The following is a 19884-nucleotide window of genomic DNA, read 5'->3' on the forward strand; positions in this document are numbered from 1 at the left end:
ATATTCCATCAATTTATAATCCAGGCTTGCAGTAGTCCAAAGCAAGTGAAAGACAAATGGTACTTATTCCTCAAAATCCCACACTGTTAATAGGTCACCGATGTGCTATAACAGTAAAAACTATGCCAGGGAGGCTGGTAAATACAATCCTTTAGTTGGATGTACCGTTTCGCCATCTGTTACAAAGGAGGACCCGGAGAGCAATTTCGACCTCCCTCTACAAGGCCGGCTAAGAGGATATAAGACGTTTTATTTAAACTTTGTCTTTCTGCATTGATGAAGAAGGATTATCCCTTTGAATTCTAATTGGAACATCTCTGCCCACCATTTTAGTTCTTCACGTGGTGGTATCAGCCTTCAGTTTCTTTCTTTGATCATTTTGCTTTCAGAGTCCTCTCCTTAAGAAGTCTACTCACATTTTTTGCATTCAGTTGGATGATTTTTCCTTCTAACCATTCTTGAGATAGCTCTATCCCTACAACTTATTGGAGGTGATTCTCACTGTGTACAGTTGATCTCCCTTTAAAGCTAAGCATTCTGTTGGGAAAAAAATCACGAACAATAAAACAATTAAAACAAACATTTTCATTCATATCAGGATCCAATTGCTGGTGTGGCAGCTTGTCATATTACTAGTTTTTTTTTTTTAATAGTAGATTTTCTAGTACATAGTTGGCAGAACTAGCACTGAGAGAAAACCTATCAAAGTATAACAAATAAAATGTTCTTTATATGTCTATCCAGACATACAAAGTCATCAAGTGCTTAATATAAATAGTATACTTTATTCTGGTAAAAAAAATAAAATAAAATACAGTTCTGGAATACGTACTGTACTTAAATTTAGAAGTAAAATCCCTAAGTCATATTTAGTTCCCAGAGACTGAAAAGACACTGTTACTCAATTTTAATATTTAAAGCAGTATGAAAATATAACTTTTTTTCTTCTCATGTATGAAGGTTGAAATCTTATGTGTATGCAAGGGACAATATTACCCTTTAGGCTCTTCACTGATAACAAAGCCCAGAATATATATCACCAAGAAAAATAATTTAATTAGTAAGATTTCTTTTTAAATCTTTTAGAACCCTAGTGCTGTCTTCTAATATGGAATTATTAGAATATACCATTAAAACTAGCTATTTAAAAAAAAAGCCATTGACTTTTTTCTTCTCTAGACTACAAGTAATCCATTTCTTCTTCCCCTTCCACTAAAAGTGGAGACATTTAATGTTTGAATTATAATACATCATTCAGCATGTAATTTTTACCACTAATTCATTTTTCATATAAGCCTGAGGCCATTGTGGCTTTTCAAATCCAGTGGAAATCAGAGTATATTTATGATTCAGAATCTTCCAATCCAAATAAAGCAAAGCTTTGTCATGGCTGCGGAAGTTGAATTTCTTCCACAAATACCAAACGTACAATATACATTCATCTTTCACTTAAATATGCTATGAAGTTTCAATACTCACTGTTAATTTGGTAAAATTTATGTGATCATAAATACTTCCTAGCAGTGTGCTGCTTTAAAATGAATATTATTTCTAAATTACTTTTTTTTTTCCTGCTGTTATAACAGAACACTGAATTTTACAATTCACTTCTCAAAAAAAGTCTTAAAATCAGTGCTTTAGAAAAACATTTTGAAATGTCTTTGGTCATATTCTTTTGGAACTTACCCTTGCCAATAGCAAACGTAAAAATAAAATGCCCGCATGTGAATGAGTAGAATAAATACAGGTTTACTGAGTACCTGACAATTTTTTAATTTTTAATTTAGGTTCAGTCTTCAAAATTATGGAAAATCATGTTATTTAAATCAGTTTTTGATGGATAGTAATGTAGAAACATGACTTCACTGGGACTTTTTTTCTTTCAATAAAGCCATGGCCAAATAACTACACAGATTCTTAAAATGATGAAGTATGTTTTTTGAAGTTTTTTTAATATTATGTCTCTGAACCCATGGCTTCAATTACTATGTTTAAGCTGATATATTCCAAATTATACTTCTACTTGAAATGTCTCCTCTGAGCACTATTTTCTTCATTTCAATGTGCAAAATTCAAAGCAATATCTTTACCCCTGAACCTACCAGATTTGTGTGTTTCCTATTGCACGTAAGCATAGCCCAAAACTGAGTCCTGCTAGCATTCTCTCTCAGTTTCGCCCTCAAATCTAGTAAGTCATAAAACCTTGTGAATTTAACTTTTTATTTATCTTAAATCAATTCTGTCATCTCATGTCCACCACGGCTGCCTTAGTTTAAGTTCTTATCATTTCTCACCTTCAAAATTTATCCTCACCTGCTGAGAAGCCCTTTAATTCACAATACAGCCAGACGTAGCTTTGTAAGGTTTACATCTGGACTTCTCATTTTCCTCGTTAACACCCTTTAATGGCTTCTTGTAAGTTTCTGGGAAAAAGAAAAGATTAAAATCATTTACTGTATTCAGAAAAAAAGCCTGTTCTCTATTAGTTCTTCCTACCCCCCAACTCACATTCACGCTTTACAACAAACTTTCCACAGCATTAGCTGTTCTCTGACGTGCTGTGTTATTACCCCGTTTGTCAAAAGCATCTCTTCTGGGAAACCTCCCCTTGTCTCTTTCATCTACCCAAGTCCAGTTGTCATTTAGAAATAGACAAATGCTTATGCCTAAACTTGATTTGTTTTTAAGTTCTTTACTACTACTTTACTACTTAACTAAGTCCAATAACTACAGTTCTTGTATCACAATGAAACTATTAACACTCTCATCTTTCTTCTTTGGACTAGAAACTCTGAGCGGAAGGACCTTTACCTGGTCAACGTTGTGTTAATGATGTTAGCACTGTACTGACTCCGAAGCTGCTCAATCATTTTTAAATGCTCAAATCAAATCACACATGACATAGTGACATTTCTTATATTTGCTGTTCTGCGGTAAAGAGTTTATTCGTGGGCTTTTATATTTAAAACTTGCTGGGGTTTTATTTACTTTCTTAACCACGTAAAGGATCCTCAATCAACTGATGTTTATTGGCAGTCGATCATTTAAGTCTAGCACAGCTCAACAACTTTTAGATTCAATTTCTTTAATAACATTTTTCATTAAGCATATTGATTTTTAACTACAGTTTCAATTTAATCTCCCATCATATGCAATAAGGTGGGGAAAAGAAAAAGATGAGGAGAAACATATTTGGTTACTGTTTCATCTTTATGCACCCCCAAATATTGATTTAATGACCACAGTTTTTCAGGGCCTCAGCTAAATGGGGAGGATATACCGATAAGAGACACCATTTCTGTCTTCAAATCTCATAGATTTTAAATAGTCAAGAAAGAAAAGAAGTGCATTATATTTAATAATGCAAAATGAAACAGTATACATTCATAAATGTATACATCTACATGTCATATACAAATATATAAATAATAGTAAGGGGGAGTAGACTTTAAGTTTTAAGAGTCATAGAAGACTTCTACGAATACGCTAGTATTGTAGTTTAGATACTAACTAGATGAAGGAATGGTGAATAGGAATTCTTGGGAAAGTGCACAGCGGGCTTGAGACAGCATGGTTCATTCAGCAATCTCAAAGTCCCTGTTCTGTCTCAGAGTAACGAAGTCGGTAGATTAATAAATGGCTTGAATACATCAGATGAAACCAGGCTTTTGCATTTGATTGTAGAGCTGCACACTTACACTTATACACTTAGGACATACTATGCAAGATAACGTTTGATGAAAACTTAATATTTATCAACCATTCTAAATTGTCCTTAAAAAGTTCATTAACTCATTTACTTCTCAAAACAAGACCTATGGAAACCCATGGAACTATACCCATATAAGATGACATTTAAGTTGATTTTTAACAGTATAATTTCAATAATTTCGTTCTCTTTGTAGTTTCTCTTTCTCCAGTCACTTTGGTTGGTATGTGCAAATTGAACTATAATTTAAGCAAATAGTACATCCATAAAGTTTTAAGCAATTTTTAAGTGCTGTAGCAAAGGAGAATAGCACACTCCATTCAAAGGTGCATAGCTCATGCCAGTTGATATAACAGACTCCCTAAAGGACATACCACTAACTTCACAGGAGATATTTTGTTGCCCTTTAATTTCAGTTAAGTTTATTCCTAACACTTTTTGTTTGTTTTATTATGTTTTCATTCTTTTTTATTGAAGTATGGTCAGCTTACAATGTTGTGTCAATTTCTGGTGTACAGCATCATGCTTCAGCCATACATATATTTCTTTTCATATTCTTTTTCATTTTAGGTGACTACAAGATATTGAATATAGCTCCCTGTGCTATACAGTAGAAACTTCTTGTTTACCTGTTTTATATATAATAGTTAGTATGTGCAAATCTCAAGCTCCCAATTTATTCCTTCCCACTAGTCCTAATCTTTTAAATAATGCCCAGCTTGTGGGAGATATATCTGCTACAAAATGTATTTAAAAAAAAAACTAAGGAAAATTTATAGAGAGATAATTGCTTCACAACCACAAACAAATCACAGTGTTTAAAATCAAAATCTTATTACATAATTAAATAGATTGAGAATTTTTGACAACCAATCACTTTAACAGTAATTGTTGATTCTTATTTTTCTTATCTTTGTCCTTTTGTGCAAGAAGCAGCAGTTTACAGTATGATTTAAAATAAACGGTATTATAGATAGTTCTGTGATCTGGATGTAACAGTACCCATATTAGTTATCAGCTTTATATTTCTGAATATTCAATGTTTCAGAGAAAGAAATTTAAGAAGGCTAAAAGAGGTGATTACCAACAAGAAAAGAAGTTGTAAAATATGACCCAATTTTGTTGTCCCTTCAAGGATTTGTTATTTTAATTCTGTTCAATTAGCAGGGTTTTGGCAAAGGTTGGAGACATATTTTCTTCCTAACAGCATACACTATTAAATGTTAGACAAGGGAATAAAAATACAATTAATAAAGAACTTTTTTTTTTTGCTCACTGAAGGAACTTTATGCAGAAGTGTGTGAAATCAAAGTTATGTTAGTGAAGCATGTTGACTAGCAATTGCTTATAAATTACTGCTATTCCTCCTGCAAATAAATTCTGTTTATCATAAATAACTCTGGTAAACATTTTTAAACTCACATAACCAGTGTTATGCATATTTATACTGACATCATGATTCATAAAATCTTTCAATGGGGAAAATGAATTGCAATTTTACTACAGCTTTTATCTAAAAATAATAAACCAGCTCTTGTTCAAAAGAAGATACTGATCCCCTCCCTGTTTTAGTCATTTCTATTCCACTATGGCATATTTAAGGCTAATTATTTAATTTGAATATGCCTCTGCAAGATCTTTACCAATGAGTCATTGTAAAGAATCAGCAGATCTGTACAAGTTTATGGCAGGGGAGATATTTTATTATCTATGCTTCTAGAGTTTATAGCTGTAAGCTCTATTTTGACTTACGGCCAGAAAAAATCGTGACATCGGAAATAAAGATGATCGTCCATGGATTGCCACTATGTGTGTAAGGCAAACCAGAAGAACTTATATTTTAGAGAGAAACAAGTCAGGACAAAGGTAGTTGCAATGATACATTGTAACCTTGGCTTTTTTCTAGGTTAGAGTAATTAGAGGCTGTCTTCTGCCTAATGCTGTAGAATCAATTGCTTGAGACGAGGTATCAAAGGCATTAGAAGCTGTGGAAGGACAACGTGTCTTTCAAAGTCATACTACAGTACTCACTCCCGGCTAAGGATGACTTAATTCTCTAGGATGTACCTTTGCGTGTCCATTAACTCCTGATGAGGGCGCCGAATCTGTGAATATGCATGTTAACTTGTACATTAAAAAAAAGATGCAAATGACTTCCGTTCTATAAAAAAGATAGCTACAAAATAATTGCTTGTTGCCCTGTGGGACATTAACGAGTTTTGTGTTTAACTTAACAAACTTATTACCTCATGCTTGAACCAAGTGATGCAAATCTCTACTCCACCAATGGACTTTGAATTAGCATTACCATCATGCTGGTTCTCTCATGAGACAGATGAACCTTTGCCTCACGTTTATTTCACATGGGTATGAGAATTGTTTTAACCTTTTTAAAATTACGCCTCAACAATGTTTTAAGCTCCGAGCATCTAAAGCTTCTTTAATACTCCAGTTTGATACTGGGATAAAGTATGTTTTTTCACTTTCTGCAATTTAACTGAACAAAAGAAGAAAACATTATTTATACAACTTGGTGATAAAATTAAGTCTTAGGGACAGCTTTTTTTTTTTTTTTTTTTTTTTTTGTGAGAGGAAGGCAGAAGGACCCTAAATATTTTTACTACTTTAAAACATTTAGAGACCTTAACGTAATCCCAGTCCTAAGAGAGATTTCCACCCATGAAACACTTAAGTCATTGCTGTATTGTTTTCTAGGTAACAGGCTGCTGGCAAGACATAAAATAGCTCTAATTCACAACCTTCTTATTTACAAGGGAAATAAAAGACATTTCAGCAACTTGCCTTACAAATGTGTAGAAAAATTATGTTAAAGGGCATATACGTCTTTTGATTAACAAGTAAATAGTAGCAATTTAATAAGATTTTGTTCACTTTCCCTCCCAGAAGCTTTTAAGCTATTCCTCTCGTCCTCGCTTAAATTCCCTTCTTCATTTGCTAATAAATTGTATCTTATTATATTTGAATATTTTAGTAATCAAAAAACTGAAAAAGTTTTCAAATATATTAGAAGAAATATATATAACTCCACTGACTATGTCATTGGAGTATGTAATATTCACCTTATAGCTAAAAAACACAAAACAATTGAAAGGAAAATATTTTGCATATCTCAGACCCTTAATGTCAAATACATAAAATATACTTTTCTTGACACAAATTCAGGGTAGAATATATAAGCTACAATGTGTAGAAGAATAGTCAAAATAACACAATTACATTAACCAAAAAAGATATGCATGGTCATGTACACAGGGTAATGTAATTTACCTAGAAATTTACTTAGGAAAGAAGTTGTTTGTCTTTAAATGATGTAAATTTTCAGGACTTGGAAAAAGTACATACTGATATCTAAATTGTACTTTTAACATTGTTGTCATGTTTAGTTGACTCTATTTTCCTTAAAAAAAAACGCCCCAATGCAGTGAAATGTCCCAAGAAGTTAAAGGGTGTTGTTTTTACTGAAGTTAGAGATGATCTTGCCACATCCTAAAATAAGTCTTATATGAACCAGCTATAGCCTCAACATATTTCTAAATTGGAGGAAAGTTTAAATGAGAAACACTAAGACAGAATAAATCAAGACTCAAAGGGGTGGCTTCTCTGAATTCCTACTTAAATGATATACTGAAATATCTTATACAGTTTGCTTTAATTACCACATTTATTCAGGCATCAGTTCAAATTTGAAACTATACTTATTAAATAAGTAGTTATGATATACTTTCAAAATGTTAATTTGTTATTGAAGTTGTCAAGTCAAAGTGCTGTTGTAATTGTACACACCAAAGAAGGCTACGTGGCATTTTGAATCCTAGTCATATTGTTAAATAAATATACGAACATAGCTCTTTTAATAAGCTATAATGGAAGAGAATCTGAAAACAAAAAGTCCATATATGTATGTTTATGTATAACTGAATCACTTTGCTCTACACCTGAAACTAACATTGTCGATCAATTACACTGCAATAAAAATTAAAAAAAAAAAGAATATAGCATCAAGCACCAAATCAGTGTTACGAGTCCTGAGTACTATGATAGAGGAACAGATAATGAATTGGTGGACTAAAAACATTAATGAGGAAGTTCGGACTTTAGACTTGGAGGGTGAGAAGAAACAGAAACATTTGGAAACTTTAACTGTAGGGATATTCTCAAGAAGGTGCAAACAGACTAACGATATTCAGGGGACACAGAACTGACCACCTCCGTTGCTGTACTGCTCTCAGGATAAGGTGCTAGTGAGGAATGAGGTTTTCCTGACTAGATCAATACAGAAAAAGGATCTGATCAGTTATTAACTTGGACTGTAAGGCATGTATTTAAGTTTTGCCAATTGGTTTGTCATTAAGCAAATGTGTTATGGAAATGCTTGGAATGATGTGGCATGGAATTTTGTATCAGATTCCTCTTAAGAGAACAGAAGCCAACAGCAAGAGAGGGTCTGTTTTTTTCACAAGTGTCTTTGAAGCAACTCTGTCAACAGATGAGGAAATAGCAAGAACAAAATATGACTTCAAGGCTTCAGTCTTAGTGGCTCAAAGAATGATAGAATTATCGGTAAAGAAAGGAAGAATCTTGTGAGTGGGTTTCTTGCTCAAAATAGAATATGACGTCCACACAAATATTCTGACTTTGATGTGTTACAGTGACATCCTGTTGAAAGTAGTTTGAAGACACAAGATGTATTATCTGTCTCTAAAAATCGTACCTAACCAAAGTGTAAAATGATTCATACCTCCCATCGCTGTTATTTACTGTTTTGGAGCTCCTTCAAGTTTCCAGTTATAATTTGAGATCACCAATCCTGAGAGTCAGCTGTATGCTAAGGAATCCACTTCTATCATCTCATACTCCTTATGGGAAAGAAGTCGCCTTCCCCAGCTGTCAGACAAGAGAGGCTCGAAGGAAGTAGGTAACTTCAAGGGCTGAGCTGAGCTGTGGGGTCATAGACACTGATTGGCTCAAAAATCCAAAATGAAAGTAACATACAAGCCTTTAGTCACTGAGTACAACCATGTAAGCAAAAGGCTACATTAGAGAAAGGGCTGAGCTCCCACTGTTCCTGATTACTTGTGAAATAGCACCAGTCCAGGGTCAGGTGGGTCACTTATGGCTAAGAGACGCTAAACAAAAGGACCATGCAGTTTTATGGACTTGGGGGAGGAGAGGAGGAAGAGTAAGGGTTAGGAGAGCAAAATACTAAATAGTGAGGCTGGGTGGAAGAAAGTGTCTCTACCCCCCACCCCATAAAGAGGGCTCAGGAAAGCATCTACCATATGTAGGTCCTGATGAAGACACCTCCTAGTGTTACCAAGTCCAAACTTGTTTTGCTCACCCCACGGCAGTCCAATAAGTTGGGACATGAGGTGTTGGGGCAATGACTAATGACTTTATTCAGAAAGCCAGCAGACCAAGAAGATGGGAGATTCACATCCTGGAGAATCATCTTCCCCAAGACAGAATTCAGGCTCCTTTTATACTGAAAAGGAGAGGGGGTGTGGTTGGTTGTTGCAAGCTTCTTGGTGTCGGAATCCTTTGTTCTTGCAGCTGTTCAAGTAGGTCAGATTGCGGTGTCCCTGCAAACCTCCAACAAGACAAATGTTACTCCCTGTTCTGCAACTTTTTATCTGTATGTGTATGGGAAAGTGTTACACCCTTAAAGGTCAGAGCCTTGAGAATGGGCTGCCCTGTATATTTCAGGCCACAGGCAACATTCTTTTACAAAAGGAGCAGAACCAGCGTGACTGAGCACCGGAAACACAGCACAGGGTTAGAGCTGAAGGAAAAGATCTAATATGGAGTCAGATTTGCTTTTCCCTGTTACACTAGTGGAGGTACTTGGGCTGCTAATGCGGTTGACATAAGAGCACAGCTGGTCTGGGCATCCCGGGTCCTTGACTGCTACTTGCCTCAAAGATGGCGAGGCATTGGCTTTGCACTAAGTCTGGCGTGAAAAAGGCAGCTTTCAGCCGTGAGGCTTGCCCAGTAAAGCCTCCGTAACTGCCTGTGGTCAGGCCTGAAAGATCACATGTAGGTGTTTGACCAGGAGCCAGACTTCTCAATAATTTTGGCACCAACTGATTCAAATCAAAACTTAAACCTGTTGGGCTTGAAAAAAAAATTGTATTTCCTTCTGCTCAAAGATACTGGTCTCATTAAAAACATTTTTAGTAAATGACTTGTAACTTTGCAGATGTTCCTGTAATCATTTGTAATTTTTTCTATTTCTTATTAATACAATATATGTTTGGAAATGTTTGTTGTAACTTGGGATAGAAACTAGTGGTGGGGCTAGAGATTTGGTCTTCTAGGCCCAGAGGCCACTTAGAAAAAGAAGAGGGCAGAAATTCCTTGCACTGGGATTTCTGTTAGACAATCAGAGAGTTCTGCTTGCCTGAATGTACCATAAATGTCACCGATCTCCAGAAATTAAACAAACTTAGATTTGACTAATTTTCATTGAAATAATTTCTACTCTGCCTGTGCTGCTTCACTAAATGCCAAACTCTGTTCACTGGTGGGGTTTCTTCTTTCCTATTTTATAACCATATCATAAATACCAAAGTGATATCTGCATGGGAAGCTTCCAGGAAATATTATTGAATCGAATATGCTAAGCAGTCAATGGAATATAGAGTTTTGCTGGAGATCAGTGACTTTTTCTGTCCATCTAGCTGCAGAATAGCATGACTGTCCCTTAGCAGTCTGGAATCCCGGTTTTAGAAATGAGTAAGTAAGTGACAAATTGTAATCTCAGGCTTGAGATAGGCAAGGCCAACCTGATAGGAAGTTTCAAGGAATAAATTACTAATTAGAAGCGGAGGTTTCAGGGTGAGATGCATTGTAAAATTCAAACTTAAACTTCATCAGGATCTAACGTTACACTTAACGGAGTAAAGTGATTTCAAATGTCCTTTTTGGCATCTCTCCACACATTAAAACTAATATAGCTCTCATTCATCTTTGGTTAAGCTGAGAAAGTAAAATAATTATATGCTGATATTATGTTATATATACTAACTTTACTTAGGCATTGTTTTAAACGTGGAATTTCCATTCATGTTTCCTGTAAGCAGTTTTATCCCTGCAGTCATATTTGTGCTCAGACTATGACATTTATACCATGAGAAAATCTTTAGAGTCATCAGTGAGTCATTGATTTTTTTATTGTTTTGTTACAATTTCCCCAAACTAAAATATTCTCCATATCTCAAAACAGACATTATAGATTTTCAAAACAAATCTGTAAAATTTAAAAAAATATATATGTTAGTGGAATTCACATTTTGGGGTGCCTATCCCATGAGAGACACAGTACTAATGTGTTGGATTAAACTGGCTCATTCAAACATGATAAAAATCTTGTGGGAAAGGTGCTTTTTTCCTTATTTATGCATGAGAAAATGAGGCTATGAGACTGATTAACCAGAGTCATATAAAGGAAGCTATAAATGAAGCCAGAAATGAAGCCAGGTTTGTTGGTTCCAAAGTCCAACCATTGTGTGTGTAGAAATGTTTCCAGGCATGTCTAACTCTGCCTTTTGTATTAGGTTTGAATTAAAAAATGAGTTATTTTTGTCATGTCGCTCTCATAAAACTATTCCAAAGCCCATGTTGAAGATAGTATCCAGAGAAATTCAATTTTTCCTTACTAATAATTTGTGTTTCAAATATGAAATCATGCTTTTTTATATGTAGAGCAGAAGTGCTGTTAGTTTAGTCAAATTCACTTAAATTCTCCAGAAAAATATTTGATAATATCCAAAGTTATCATGTCAGAAATCAACGGGCTCTCCACTACCTATCAGTATAGCAATAAAAATTAAAATACAGTGAATTATCAAAAATTAATTCCATATCATTAACCCTTATGATTTTTGAGCTTCTGTATTTTCCACCAAGGCATCTGAAGAAAAGACATTTTCTAAAATGATGGTGGAATACTGGTATTAAAAACTGGTAAACATAGAAACTGGTCAATTTAGCAAGACTTTAAATTTGCATGTGATTAAAAAGTACTTTCCAGAAGGCTGTTTGTTATTGCCTTATCTGCTGGATATTTCATTCTGCTACTCTATGGGTGAAAATTACCGCGTGCTATTCACAATCACAGAAGAGTTAGAATGGCAAACTGGTACCCCCAGCGCCAGCTGCAGCTGCTGTCATGCTGGCCAGAGGCCCCACGCCGCTCACGTGTTATTCACCACTCCACCTGCTTCTCTGTTTTTTTCTCATCTCGACAGCATAGGACTACGGCATAGCATTGGCAGTAAAATTCTTTGCACAGAAAATATACCCAAATTCAACAATGTTTAGAGAAGGAAAACTGATACAGATGAAAAAAATATGCACTAAAGTGCAAAAACAGATTAGGAAAGAGAATTCTTGACTTTACAATAGCAAGACTCTGCTCTAGATGTTTACCTTGCTGCAGAGTACTAGGTGACATTTTGGTGATATTTTATTTTCTCATGGAATGCAAAGTTTTCTATTTTGAAAGAGAGGTCTACTAGCACTTTAATATAATGAGCATACAAAAAGTAATGAATTTACATAGAAGGATGAAAGTTCTTAATGCGTTATGGTTAAAAAAATTAGACACCTATTGTCGTAAATGTGTACCTCTGTTTATAACATAAAGCAACTTTTAATGGGTATTTATTTTTGAGAATCAAAAAAGTGCATTATATAGTCATTAACTTTGAAGTGCACATCGTTTTATGTTTTCTAATTATTCTCTAAATTATTATATCAGACGATCTCTTAAATTTCAGTCTTTAAGGCAAATTGCATTGACATATCTATGGATACATTCATCCAGAGAAAATTTAAAATATCAAAATAAAAGTGCTTATCTCTGGATTTCCAAATCAGGAGTCATGGAGGCTTTCAAAATTTAGCATGCGGTCTTATTGATTTAAGAAAAAAAAAAAAAAAAGCAAATTTAGTGCATAAATTTTGGAGTAGAGGCCCACACTTCAACTTGGCAGGAATAGGAAATTCAAAATAGGAATAGAATGATTGTTGTTATTTTTTAGTAATTGCTTCAAATGCACTTTGTCACTTGGTAATAGCCATCTTATCTCATGTGAGGAAGCTTTTATTTTCCCCATTGTCTCTTTTTATATAAAAATAGTATGTAACCAGTAGTGGAAATGTTCACTTTTGTCCATCCATCCCTATAATCTTTTTCATCACTTAAAATTTCTCTTGAAAACTTAATTGCCTAAGAGCCTATGTGAATTTAATTAAAGACAAATAATTTGAAATATATAAACAAGTCCTTGGGAGTTTTCCCATTTTAGATGTCTCAAATACATGAAATTATAACTCTCTGGCCAGTGAATGCAAGATATTCTGCACAACCCTGTTCTTCATTAGAGATCCCAGTTAATGAAGAAAAGTAATAGACTTAAGGGAAACAAACAGATATTTGTCATTGACTTAATGACTTGAATTATCATATCATGCCAGAAATCAGTCATTTTAGGTATGAAATACACAATACCATGATTTTATTATTTTTATTTTATAAACAATGTGTCACTGTAAAAAAAGGAATGTACTGGTGAAAGCTGAACCTAAAACTAATGTAGAGTAAAATAGTTATCAAAAATTAAATACCAAATGGTTTTATTGATAATGTAACAAACACTTCACTGTTAAATTTTAACAAGCAATCAACAACAGATGATCCATTTAATCAATATGAATGTAATTAATTTGACAAACAACAATAATCATCATATAATTTATGAAGATTTAAAATGTAATACTTCAAATTTAACAATTTTAAATACATGATCATTTGGTAGTCATTTATTTAGTCTAATTCCAAATAAACACGAAATAACAACTAGAATGTATGGAATGAATATATTTTTATGAATAGTGTTAATTAAAAAATAATTAAAAAAAACAAAATTGACCTTATAATCATATTTTTTGTTATTTATGTTTGTGCACTTGACAATGAGACGACAATGGTGTTCATGAATATCATAATTTCTAATTGGATTCAATATATTATAAAATAAAAATTGGGCCAAAAAGTTTAGAAAATTCCCATAGTCAAAAATCAGTACCAGGGACATTGTGTGGACATTAATTTAAAAAAATCAGTACCAGGGACCTCGTCAGACTGAGTAGCCAAGGCACTGTCTGTGTCCTGCCACAGCATCGGGGTGACTCCTGGCCACCCTGGAGAGTAAGCTAAGAGCATCTTGCAGTGTGGCCACTCCTTGGGGCCAGGAGCCAGGAAGCTGAGGGCAAGGAACCCCAGGACCCGAGCTTAGTGTCTTCCAGCTGCCCCAACCATCATGACCCACTTCAACAAGGGCCCTTCCTATGGGCTCTCTGCCAAGGTCAAGAAAATCTGCTTCTAAGTATAATCATCAGGCAGAAGAAGATCTTCACAGTTGGGTAGAGGAGGTGACAGGCATGAGCTTTGGCATTAACTTTCAGCTGGGCTTAAAGGATGGCATCATCCTCTGAGAGCTCATGACCAAGCCACAGCCAGGCTCAGTGAAGATGGTCAATGAGTCCTCAGTAAACTAGCCTCAGTTGGAGAATACTGGCAATTTTATTAAAGCTATTCAGGCTTATGGTATGAAGCCACATGACATATTTGGAGCAAATGATCTTTTTGAGAATGGAAACATAACTCAGGTTCAGAGTATCCTGGTGGTCCTAGCAGATCTGGCTAAAACAAAAGGATTACATGCAACCATTGACATTGGAGTTAAGTATGTAGAAAAATAAAGATGTTTTGATGAAGGAAAATTAAAAGTTGGCCAAAGTATGGTCGGTTTGCCAATGGGAACCAACAGATGTTCAAAGCCAAGCAGGCATGATAGCCTATGGAATTGGGAAGCATCTTTATGATCCCCAAATGCAAACTGACATATCTTTTCTGATCAGGCCATGATTAGCATGCAGATAGAGGCCAAAAAAGGAGCCAGCCAGGCAGGAGTGTTAGCACTGGGTACCCCAAGAGACAACTATGATCAGAATCTAACATTACAACCAGTGGGCAGCTCGAGAATTTCTCTACAGATGGGTACCAACAAAATCACTTCCCAGAAAGGAATGAGTGTGTAAAGCTTGGGCAGCAAGTATATGATCTCAAATACTGTGCTGCTCCCACAGAACCTGTCATTCACAATGGAAGCCAAGGAACAGGAACAAAAGGGTAGGAAATCAGTGGTAATGATTACCAGGCAGAATACGCAAATGAATAACATGGAAAATACCAAGATGTCTACCCCAAAGATTACCAATATGGCGACCAAGGCACTGATGCTCAGTTTCACATAGAGAAGCTCAGTATTTAGCCTATTGTTTTAATTCAGTGAGAACCCAGCTAGCCTTGAGCAATTTTTATCTTGTCTTCCTAAAACATTATTATGCTTATTATACCTAAAAGGGATATTGCCTTACATACATTCCTTTTTCCTTTTTCTGCCTCTTCCCTAAATAGTTGCCATCTAGTGCTGTAACTGTTAACTTCTACAGCATAACCCTAACTCACATATAAAGTCAAAGGAATACTGTGAAAGGGGAGTACTCTTGAACAGACAGTGCTTTTATTAAAGATCTATGCATTTTTACAATCCTCTACTTAAACTGGTATTTTCAAATAATAGGAAGCTTTTTTTTTTCTCTTTCTTTCTTTTTTTGTTTTTTTTTTAAAGTTTAGTATCCGGTTTTTACATGGAAGACTAAACTCATACTTATATCTAAATGTGGTCTTTGCCAGCTAAATTAAAGATGCATTTTAGAAATTTACACATCAATGTTTCTAAAGTATCATTTGCTAATTTTTAAATAAAGTCTTAACCAGTGTGCAAAAAGAAAAAAAAATCAGTGCTAGATATAACCCAAAGTACAACTGTGTGTATTTAAACATAATTTTAACTACTCCTTCTTGTGCTTGATATGTCTTTTGAGGATATTAGAAAACTCTAGAAATAAAACTAGGATGAGACTGAGATTTTCTACCTCAGAAATCTATTCATAAATCTAAACAAATAAATCTTTAGTTGCTGATATAAATATCTCCCCTATTGAAGACATAAGTGCATTAGTTAGATGCATTCTTACTTGACACTTTGTTGAAACTTCTCCATTATTTTGCCCTGAGATTGTTGAACCCTGACATTGTTCTTTTATTTCCTATCTCTCAGCATTTATTTCTTTTTAAGAAGCTCCTCAAAACTCCAGTGCAATCTTGAATGAAGTGGTGAAAATGGGAATTTTCCTCTTCTTACAGATCTCAAAAGGAGCCTTTTGGAGTTTGACCCTTAAGTATGATGTTTATTCTAGGTGTTTTGCATTGTCTGTTGGCAGACAAAGGATGCTTATTTCATTCTGAGTGTGCTAAAAAAAGTCATTCTCATCAATGATTCTTTTCTATCCCATGTGGTATATCTTCTGAGTTTCTGGAATGGTCTTGAGAATTTTCTCTTTTAATCTTTTACTGTAGTTAGTTGATTTTTATAATATACACCAATGTTGGTTTCCTGGATAAAGCAAATTTGGCCATGGTATATTGACATAGCCAAGATACTCCTTATTTGATTGAAGCTGTTATCTTCTGCTTTAATACATCATGAATTTTATCATGAATTAGAGTCGAAAATTGTCAAATGTTTTGTTCTCATCTGTTAAGGTGATTGTACTATTCTGTTAATTTAGTAGATTACATTGTTCAGTTTTCAAGGATAAAACTACCTCCTCCAATCAAAAGGCATAGAAAGGCTGAGTGGATACAAAAGTAAGACTTATCTGTATGCTTTTTATGAGAGACTTGTTTCAGATATAAAAATACACACAGACTGAAAGTGAGAAGATGGGAAAAGGTAGTCCGTGCAAGTGGAAACCCAAAGGAAGCTGGAGTAGCAATGCTTATGTCATCAGCCCCATTATTTCTCACTAGAGGTGACATGTAATTTTTTATCCTCAGCCTGCTTTAAATATTTTCCTTTTATCTTTTAATTTCAGTAGTTTGACTATGATATGTCTAGGTAATAATTTCCTTGGAGTTTCCCAATCTCAGTATTGTTAAGTGTCTTGGAGCCATAGGTTGATATCTTCCAAATGTGGGCTAATAATTAAGTATTTTTTCTAGACATATTTTCTCTCTTACTTCCTTTGGTGGTACAACAGAATATATTTTAACATTGATAGTTTTTCATAGGTCTCCAAGACTTTGTTAGCTTTTCCTTAATACTTTTCTCTTTATCTTTCAGATAGCATAAATTCTGTTTATCTATGGTCAAGTTTACTGACACTTTCTAATGCCATCATCATCATGGTGCTAAATACATTCAATGATATTTAATTTTATTTATTGACTTTTCAGCTGTAAAATTTTTAATTTGGATATATAATGTACACAATATTTAATGTATAATATATAAGTATGTTATATATTGTGATATATATTTATATATTAAGTATATAATATAATAGATAATAGTATACATTATTATATATAGGCTATATACTACATTTTATATAGTTTGTAGCTGAAATCTCTTTAATCCTTATTTGTATTTTTTTAATCAAGTTCTTAATACTATTTATAATATCCTATTTAAAGTCCTTGTTTACTTACTGCAACAGCTAAGTCATCTAATGGTCAGTTTTTATTGAGTGCTTTTTTTTCTTTCTCTTGACTTTGGTGAAATTTTCCTGCTTGCCTATATGGTTGATTTTTAATTGGATATTGGACAAGAAGAACAAAATAGTATAGATAATCTGGATTATTTTTTTCTTCCTTTGAAGGGTGTTCAATCTTATTGTAGTAGGCACATAACTTGATCAGACTCCAATTCCAGAGTCTCCTGCCTTGGGCAGTAGTGGAAAAATTCTATTCAGTTACCCCTATTCAAGCATAGTCCAGAATGGAAGATATTAAAGGAACTTAGATGCTGGAAGACAAGACAGTTGGTTAGAGGACGCAACTGAGACAATGTGGGATGGCATGTATTATTGAAGTGCTGAAAACAGGGGATTTAAGAAAGAGTTGATATTAATTTCAGGAAAATACAAAAAGTCAAAATTAAGGCAGTCGCAGTGAGGAAAGATTTTCTTTTGTCTTCTCAATTTTGCCTGTCCAGCTTTTCTTGATTTTCTTAAAATTAAGCATCTATTATTCTGTGTCTGTGGGTTTGAATGAGGTTGACCTCACCCCCAGCTCCAGAGGAGCATGCATAATCCAGTCAATCCATCAAAACAAAGTCATCATCAATCCCAAGTTTTCTGATGAAATGATCAGTTTGTCAAGCTCTTTCTGCTCACTTTAGGTTTATAAAGAAATACTGCTAGAATCTCATACAATGAGACATTGTGTGTATAGAATCAGCCTGAAAGCATCACATAAAAGATTAGAACAGAGAGATAGAGCCAATAAGAGGCCAGATTTTGATGACATCTGTTGACATTCGGGGTCTATGTTTGCACAAGGCTAGAATGTCCAGGTGTGGATTTTGGTGTGAACTGAATGTCTGAGAAAATGGAGGAAGGAGGTGCACTGAAAATGCTTGAACAACACTGGAGTTATGATCAAAACAATTAAAAAATAAATTGGAAGTTGCCCCTAACTGATGCATCATCTTTGTCTTAACTGGGGACTGAATATGCTTACTAGTAACAGAAAACTAAAAAAAATAATGTCTTGAATACATAAGGAGGTGATTGCCTGTCGTAACAGAAGTCAAGATTGGGCAAGCTAGAGTGAGATTGGTCAACTGTGGCATCTGGAGCCAGGTGGCTTCTTCCCTCACTCCTTGCCTTCCTTTATCACAGTTCCTGCACTTCTGACATCATGGAAGTATTTCAGGCAAAGAAAGTGGAGAAGGCAGGGTCAACAAACCTAATATCCCGTCTGCACTACTGAATCATGTGGCTAATTTTTAACCTAATGCTTCTAGAGTAAAAAATGTCATGATAGGAAGGGCTTGACATGAACATTGTGTGCCGATAATGTATTTTTTTTTCCTACAGTCAGCAACATTCTCTCATTTTCTACCATCCATTGTTGGTCTCCAAGCCAAAGGAGCAATGTGCCAATGGCCCGAGGCTCTGTGTATGATGAGTTTTGTAACAGTTCTCACACCCGTGTGCTTATGCCCTACACAATTCCAGATTTCCAAATTGATTCTTATGTTCACTCTTCTATCAATAAGGACAGTTGTTAAAGTTTGGAAATGAGGCTTAGCCAAGAAATATATGATAATACCAACATGAACTATGCTACATAGATGTAAAAATTATCAGCAGCATTTGATAGAAGATATTACAGGTGTAAATTTTTATTTCAAGAAGATTGGTCAAGGCAAAAATTAGCTATATTGGGGCTGAAATGTCAGGCAGTGCAGCTGGATCAGGTTCATTTTTATTAGGAGAAATCAGAATTATTTGTAAACAAAAGGAGAAGTGTTACTAGCTTTGTAGATAACTTGAGATAAAAGAGGATATTTTAGAAAGAATGACAAGGGAAAGTGTGAGGTAATATGGTTAAGGAAACTAAATATTTCATTCTTGGAAATGAGGGAGAGCTTTATCTCTTCCACTGAGAAAGGCCCAAAAGTAGGAGCATAGTGGGTCTCAAATATTAATACATGTTAAAAATCATCTCAGGAGATTTTAAGTGTGCAGTGTTCTGTCCCCTTTCACAATCTAGTAAATAACATGCTCTAGAAGTCGGAATCTATATTTTTAGACAAGCACTCGTTGGGATTCTGATGCAAGTGATGTTCAGATTATATTTGAAAAAGGGGTATGTTTTAAATGAGGGGAGAGAAGAGACAAGAATTCACACATTTTATTTATAAAGTAGATTAAAAGTTTCCATAACTTTCATGATAGATTAATGAGTGAGACTTGAGAAAAAATTTTGTTTAAAGTTTTGTGAACGTTGTGTCAGGGAGCTGACAAGATGAATATAAGCTTTGGTTGGATTTATAAAGCATAAGACATGCCAGGCTCTGTTTCTATAGCAGTGTGCTACAGTCTAGTGTCCATGACTGCAACAACCAAAAGCAAACTAATTTAGCCTAAGGGTTTTGTCGGACTGTAGTAATGCAAACTTTATTTCTCAAATATCAGGTGGTCTATCCTGAAGAAATATCAAACATGTAAGACGA

At 34.6% G+C, this 19884-nt stretch overlaps 1 protein-coding gene and 1 pseudogene across 2 annotated transcripts in view; both read left to right on the forward strand.

Moving 5' to 3' along the window:
• The window catches only part of FSTL5 (follistatin like 5), a 667511-nt gene that overhangs the window by 459414 nt on the left and 188213 nt on the right, over window positions 1-19884 (forward strand). The window lies entirely within an intron of this gene.
• Window positions 14053-15585, forward strand: LOC102511808 (annotated as a pseudogene).

The sequence above is a fragment of the Camelus ferus genome, chromosome 2, assembly GCF_009834535.1.
Source record: "Camelus ferus isolate YT-003-E chromosome 2, BCGSAC_Cfer_1.0, whole genome shotgun sequence".
In the NCBI taxonomy this organism is placed as follows: domain Eukaryota; kingdom Metazoa; phylum Chordata; class Mammalia; order Artiodactyla; family Camelidae; genus Camelus; species Camelus ferus.